Below are 8,610 nucleotides of genomic sequence, written 5' to 3'. Positions count from 1 at the left end.
GTTGGTCAGTATAATTAAAATACACCATTAGGAATATTATTATTCGTGGATACAACGACGTTTTCTTGGCCGAGATGTTGATAGAGGCTAGCTGATGAATCAGTTTCATCATTCAATTGTATTGTAAAAGGTTTCTTGGTCTTCTCGAGGGTTATCTTCATCTAAATTATATGTCGACTCCGTTACAGGAGCAGAGCCCTTCAAAAAATATAATGACTCCATAATTTAGGTAAATATATATATGTCATCTGTACCACTTCCATAACTTGTACTTGTATAACTTGTTTTAAGTTTTGCGAGTTCCTAAAACAAATAGCCATATTAAAAAAAAGGAACTGTGAGACATTCGATTTACTTAAAAATATTGAAATATCAAGTCATGATTTTTTTATTTACTTCTTCCTCTGTGATATTTTCTATTAACTTTCTTCTAATGCATTTTTCAACAGTTTAATAGCTGCTGTCATCTTTAGGGGTCATGGGAACTTCGTCCCGAACTATGAGGGCCGGCTTCTAACATCTTCGATGGCCCACCCAGCAGTAGTCGTCCCCGTAAGCATATTTTGAAACACGGGACGCTAGAAGCATTAGACTAAATAGTGAGCCGTCATTGGTTGTTTCGGAATTCGGATTAGTGGCGGGAGTTTTAAATGCATTAATGAGTAATTCACACGTATTGCGTAACTGTCCATAGGAGTTGTATGTAATTAGAATGTACAGTACTCTAGCCAGAATTAAAAAACCACTAATATGTAAATAAATGACTATATATTGTCAAAAATACTTTAATGATTTAACTTCAAGAGTATAAATTATTCAATCGACATTTGAGACAGTGGCAATAACTGAAATGTTTTTTATTGTCCTATTTAAATTTGTACCTAAGTATTTATTTTTTTTTATAAATAATTTTAAAAATGTACCTACTTACCTATGATTACGATAACTAATTGTCAGTATTTTATTAAATTAGATAGATTAGGATTAGGAATAAGGAAACATTGCTTATAAATATTGTATAAATTAAAGTAGTGAATTTTTGTGTAACATTTNGTAGTGAAGATACGTCTCGATCGCTTCCCCCACTCCGCCACCGCGCTCGAGCTATTGGAATTTCGATTGCTTGGCCGATTTTAAACAATTATTTAAAGTTACTTAGCATGCCCCGTAAACTTGATATTTTATTGAAAGACAGTGCTGCGTCTTCCGCTCACGCCCATATATTTTTTTCCATACTCATCTAAATTTTTAAACAATAGACCGTCAACTTTGACTGCCTGCAGCTCCTTTGTTTATTAACGAATCTTAACGATTTTTTTTAAATAAAGGTCTTTGAAAGTATAAGTATTAAAATATAGTAAATATTTCATTTTGCAACTATGCAAATTTACAAAATAAATTCCCTAGGTAGCAAAAANAATTTTGCTATGGCAACAATAAATTGTAATTTTGGCAAATTTTATTTTAGAAATTCCAGCTTTTACTTAAAATTTGACTGCATGTACTGTTTATATTTGAATTCTATTTCCTTTCCTGAATATTTTGATACCACTTTCACCTTGCTAGGTTATGTTGTAGTTCATATTGCAATGTAGCACATTTTACCAAATTACACTTATATTTTAATGCATGGATTAAATTTCTGTATGCCTGTCTTTTCTATAACCCTATTACTGTCTATACATCACTTTTTACACAGCCTTTATGCATTTATTTTAGGTTAGGTTAGGTAGAAATTAACAAAAGTTTTCAACATCCCGTTCCGAGGAACATTTATACAGTCTAAACAACAAATTGACCTTTGCTTTGGGTACTACTTATCTTAAATGGACTAACAAGGGCCTCTTACACACTATATACATGATTTTCTACTACAGGAACATTTCAACACAAAGAAATTTTCAAATTTTTAACGGAGCTATACATGTCAATACAATTACGTCACATAACTGCTTTTAATAACGTATGAGTTTGATTCCACATATACATTCTACATTAAGGTACTTTATATTTTATTTATTTATTGGTTTGATAGCATGTTCGAACCTATATGTGAAAAAACTTTTCTTTTCGATACAGTACTGTCAAAATTGTACAATATTTTTCAAATATCCTCATGTCAGAACTTTTATTAAATTATTAGCATTTTGGGATTGTTCTTTATCGTTCTGTGCTACTACTTGTAGAACATGAGCTTATTTGCATAATTTCTGGAGTGTGCAAACTCAAATTATGTTTTGATTTTGACAGTTCTGTCGTTTCGTTATAACGCTTTCATACAGTTACAGATTTTTTTCTATTTAAAACATAAATACATTCTTCATTTATATAAAACATAACAATATATACTCCGTTACAGGTGCAGAACCCTTCAAAAAAGATAATGACTCCATAACTTAGGTATATATATATATATATATATGTCATCTGTACCACTTCCATAACTTGTACTTGTATAACTTGTTTTAAGTTTTGGGAGATCCTAAAACAAATATAATAGCCATATTAAAAAAAGGAAAAGTGAGACAGTTGATTTACCTTAAAATATTGAAATATCAAGCCATGATTTTTTTATTTACTTCTTCCTCTGTGATATTTTCTATTAACTTGCTTTATTCTAATGCATTTTTCAACAGTTTAATAGCTGATATCCTCTTTGTTCTATTTGTATAATCAGCGTAATAATTCATCACCGAAAACTACAACTTTTTCTCCGCTTCTAACGCTTCTTTAGGGATCATGGGAACTTCGTCTCGAACTATGAGGGCCGGCTTCTAATATCTTCGATGGCCCGCCCAGCAGTAGTCGTTCCCGTAATGTTAATGGGCAATCTGAAAGCCCACTGGCACGTAGTTCCACGTAGCAGTGCAATGCTACGGCCACAGTCTTACGCACTAAGTTTTCCCAATGCCACCAGGATAATCGACATAAAACATATTTCCACCATCGGCATCTGTTTTAAAGGTAATTCGCCTCATGATAACTTCAAAACGACGTTATTCCTCCGTTAGAGTCAACATCAAAAACTCCTGTATACGTTCAGAACCCCATTCAAGTAATCGAAAAATATTCGTCATCGACATGGTCATCGTATACCACAATACCCAATCGTGTCACGTCGTCTACATTCTAATTCCTTAGAATTACGGCACTAATTTGTTGTATCGCCGCCCTGGCAGCATCTATGCGGCGATAACCCTTTTTTAAGGAATCCTCTTATCATTTCCATTTTAAGTTCTTTCCACAAATTCAATATATGTTCTGCATTGGCGGCCAATGAACATATAAATGCAAATAAATGTCTCAATCTGTAGAGATGATCTTTTACAGCCGTCTCTGCCATGCGACTATGATACTTCTAAGGATAGGCCAGTAGTCCTCTTCTGAAACAAGCCGTCTTAAAATCGGAACATCGTTCTCCTTCAACGGTTAGTAAATCCTCATAAATATTAAGTTATATTAAGAGAAAACCACGCCTCTAATTTGTTGGTCAGTCCAAAACTGTTTCCACTTGCATGATGTCGGCATCCTCCTCATAAAACAGCTCAATCTCACATATTTTTTGGCGGCTTGTCCTCGTGGAAAGAGAATTGTACAAATCATAATCATTATGACAAATTGACTGATATGACTGAAATTCATTGATTTATGAATCAATAATACACTTTAACTCACCGGCTCTTCTTCTGTTAAATACTTGCATGGACGTTAACGTAAAAGATGATCGAGTCCATATCATAATATATTACCCTTTTTCCTAACTGCTCCAAGTAACTGTATAGTTTTAGTCTTTCCTGTATTATAATATATGCTGTAAACACGTACAGTAGCGAGAGATCACAGGCTTCACGGATGAATCCCAAATTAGGGTGTACTCGTTTACGGGAAGGGTCTATCTCCATAGAACGGTTTGTCAACATATCGAAGAATTCTTGAGCCGTGTTAATTATTGTTGTTTTAGCTTGGTTTTCTTTCGTCCAAACTTACCCCAGAAAGAAATAAGTATTAATTTGGATAGCAAACAAAGTTGTGCATTATCGCATATTTCATTAAATTCCAGTTGAACGTCTTCTCGCTTCAAGAAGTGTTCAATATATTTACTGCACTCTTCTATCGTGTTACTCGTTTTGAGCCATCCTGAAGTTTCCTTCATCCATCCTGTTTATCTTTTATAAATGTTTTGGTAAAGGGGCATTACTTGTTTCCTAAAGCTGCTGCCGGAATTTTAAACACATCAGAGTTAGTATTTCTACAACAGATATACAGTATTCCACAAATTCTTTCTGGAACTAAATGACTAAAACAACATCAGTAGCGTATGTTTTTATAGCATTACCAAAGATAAGTAAATATTTTGATAATGCAATCATCATTAAGTACGTAGATGTACAGTATGTTGTCATCTTTACAGCCACGATTCAATTTCTACAGAAGTATAGAAATGAGCTTAAAATTTTACTAACTTTAGAAGAATGACATTAAATTGGATTTATGCTATTTATTTATGAATTATTAAAAATAAATTTCTTAAGAGTATACCTAATTTATCTGGGTGATTTTTATGTAATCTTTGTAGTGAAGTTATTGATGAAAAACCACACTTTTAAATAGGTTTTGATAATAATACAGCTCTATATTTATTTTAAAAGTTTAAAGTTTCTTATAATCATAACGGCGAATGACATTTCTAAAAAAAGCTGGAGTAATGCAATATTAATTGCAAATTAATTACATATACATAGAAAGGGGGATTGATGTGCATACTTTGGTACTAACTATGTATTTAAGATTTAATTAAGTGAAATTACAAAAAATACCTATCCTTTCAATCGTATTACAGTAGATTTATAAATTTAAAAACATATTGAATTGGATTTATTGATACCATATATCGAAAACTTCATAACGTGGGGCCTATCAAGAAAATAAATATTATTCATGAATACGCCTCTCTGTTAGACTGTAGCAAAGGGCGCAACCTGCCAACTTCAAATCTGGTAAATACGCTTTAATGCCTGTCGATACGCCTCAAATAAAACAAAGTAAATAAGAAAAAGGTCCCGGGGTTGGTTAGTCCACCACCCTTGTTGCAGGGAACTGCATAAATCGATCAGGGGTTGAAGAAGTGCCATCAAGTGATGAATCACCACTAGGACACGGTGCTTGCACATCTTAAACGGGGACGCTTTCACATGAAAACAGTCTGGTAGCCAAATATTACTAATATATATTTCTGTTTTGCTGAAATAATTGAATTTAATTCTTCGACACTCCCTGAAAAATATTTAGCTGCACAATGATGACACTGGTCCGTCATAGGTCCTCGATAATATTTTTCCAAAACCATCCTAATACAAGCGAATCGACATTCGCCCCTTGTTTATAGATCATCCTGCTTGCCATATCAGCATGTCTACGACGACGAGGCAATGCAGCATTAGCGACATCTCGTCTACAACATTTTCAGTATTTCTATGTAAAACAATTCTTAAATGACGACGTATCATCCCAATCCGAGAACGAAGTGCATGCCGTCGACATTGATCCCTATGAAGTCAATAGGAATGTTGACTAATCCCTCTAGATCGCCTAGTAGAAAACGTCCCAGATGAAGACCTGCCTTTTGGAACACGACGCAAGTCATCTAAATCTAAACGTTCAGGATGAACACAAAGAACAGAATTACACAACGTCTACATAATAAAATGTATGCTAATATGATATAAACTTTGTTACATGCATCTGAAGAATATTTTCCTCGACGTTTGCTGGAACTTCTCGTTGCGAACCGTGTTCAGGGCGAGGCTGCACACTGCTAGTATCGGCAAAATGTTCTTCGATTTGGTAAACGCCTATGAGGAAAACGATTAGCATAAGTACGTCTCGCCTCGTTACTATTACAACGAGCCTCTCCATAAATGAATAACGTGTCGCGGTATTCGGCGTTAGTAAACATCATTTATTAGTTTATTGCTGATAGATGCACAAAATTAAAGCGAAACACTAAATCCAAATTGAAAATGAAACCTCTCGAAAGTTGGATACAACCACGGTAACATACTGTAGGAATAAGTGTGCGTTGTTGCCAGATGCGTTAAGATCCAAGCAAACAAATTTTCTTGGAAACAAAATATTTTTTTTTTTGGATAATTACTGAAAACAGCAAATTTTTACTTTACTAATAAACTGGTTCCATAAAGATAACGCCTCTCTTTATGTCTCATTTGTTTCAATTTGTGGTTACGTTAGCTAACTACCAATGTATTTCTGGAAAAATGACTCATTTTAAAACTCACGTTGTATAAGACTTTTTGTATTTGTTCAGAAGTTTGTTGTGTGCTAACATCACCAGACGTGGACTTTTCTGCTACTTTAAGAAATGTATTTGGTAAAATGGAACATCCTTTTGTGGCATCCACTTTTTTAATGTGAGTGATACTTTTAAAACGGCTCACAACTGCTTGACGACCCATATTACTTAACTCGAAACATTTCATACAAGTTTACAATGTCCTTGATTTTTGTTACCTTCAACAGGTTTCAAATATTTACACCACGATGATGACGCAATCTTTTCATCCATCCAGCTGTAATTAAAACAGGTTTTCTTTTTGACATTTTGCCTTAAAAGATTAATGGTTTTAGTATCAAAAATATACGGTTTATTTTATTCATTAGGTATGGTGTCATTATGCCTGATATTAAAATTATTTGTATTGATATGCTGTAATTGAGAAGGTGACTGCAGGATAGATTCATCAGAATATGAAGAAAGTGTGGAAACTGGGCGAGAAGCTGAAGAAATCGGTTGTAATTCTCTGCACGACAATTCTTCCATTTCTAATTGTGATACTATTGAAATTACTGGTGCCTTTGCTAAAGCTTGATTATACATATACTTTTGAAGAATAAATCAATGTCACTTGTTATTTTTGCTTCAGGGTCTACGTTTTCTTTTTTATTCTGTAAAATATACTTCATTAATGTGCTCGAAGCTGTTTCTGACTGATTTATTATTCTCTTAAAATAGCCAGTTTGTTTTGAAGATACGGATGTCTGTTTTCGCACTGATGATGATTGTTCTTCATTAGGTTTTTGCGGAGTAGGAGATTCACAATTATTTACGTCGTGCGAAAGTAAAGAATTTGGTGCTTTTTCATCATTACTATCAGAATCTTTGTCTAAGTCCACATTAACTGATTTTATGACATTATGTTGTCCCCTCGTTCTTTAATATATGGAAGCAAAAAAGACATTTCATCCTCAAATTTCCATTTTTTTGTTTTAATAGCTGCCTGACCACTTCGTGTATCTTTTCGTTTCTTTATTGCTCTTCGAAACGAAGTATAATAATTCTGAATATTTCGACGATCCTCAATACCGGCATCGGTTTGCCTGAAGTTGATTTACGTCACGTTGTCACCTTTTTTATGCAGTTGAGCTCCTACCCATTTTATTTTTCCAAATCTTCAAGAAACACGTTCACGAAGTGTAACAGAATGACTGCCACAAAAATTAACACAGACTAACACAAAGACTTACACGAACACTAACTGATGATCTAAAAGAATATGTAGAACTGAACTCCTCTCACGACTAGCTACAGCACGGTTGACACCTCTAAAGCGGAGTTGACACTGGTAGTGAACCACGAACGTGGCTCACGCTTATAATAATTCGTGAAATACGCTTGCTTGCGATCGTTTCGTGAAGGCATCGTGTAGTGTTTACACTGGCCACTGGAGTTTTCTGTTCAGTCATGCAAATGGCTTCATTTGTGCTGGAAGCTACAGTCGCAACGTGCGAAATAATAGCCGCCGAAATTATAAAAAATTGTATGTTGAGAAATAAAAGAACGAAAACAAGAAAGAAGAGGAGATGGTGGACTAGGCAGTGGATTTTAAATAGACATATTACTGGAGCCTCGGCATTAATTCAAAATGAACTTTGTTTAACATATTCAGAAGATTTTAAAAATTTATTACGGATGTCCGAGGACCATTTTAATTATCTCTTGGAACGTATATCTAATCGCATACAAAAATCCGACACCCATCTAAGAGAAGCTATTCCTGCCCAAACGAAACTTGAAATAACTCTTCGCTATTTGGCTACCGGCGACAGCTTCAAAAGCCTGGAATTTTTGTTTAAAGTTCCAAAAAGCACAATAAGTAAATTTTTGCCAGACGTCTTGGATAACATATATACCTGTCTGCAAGAATGGATAGAGGTAAGTCACAAAATCAATTAGTTTCATCAGTAACGAACTGCGTAATATATTAAATAACTAAAAAAATTGTATGTAATGTAACAGATATATTAAAGTGTAATGAAATGATTAACAGGTTGTGTGTATTAAACTAAATACTTATTCTAATTGGAAAGTTGGGAAAACTCTTTAAAACATATTAAAGCCTTGTTAATAAATAGTCAAAATCTTCCATAGACCGTGAACAGCTGGGTAGAGGGCTAGCAGGCGTAAAAGATGTAGATGCATTCGTATCTGATGAAGGTGGCCTTCCTGGGTAATCTGAGCAGCTATAATCCTCTGTAGTAGATGTCATTGATAGTGATGGTGGCGGCATTTGTGCTTCAAACAAAAGAGAAATT

Source organism: Anoplophora glabripennis, unplaced genomic scaffold, assembly GCF_000390285.2.
Source record: "Anoplophora glabripennis isolate ALB-LARVAE unplaced genomic scaffold, Agla_2.0 scaffold578, whole genome shotgun sequence".
Taxonomy (NCBI): domain Eukaryota; kingdom Metazoa; phylum Arthropoda; class Insecta; order Coleoptera; family Cerambycidae; genus Anoplophora; species Anoplophora glabripennis.
This window is presented reverse-complemented; position numbering follows the sequence as displayed.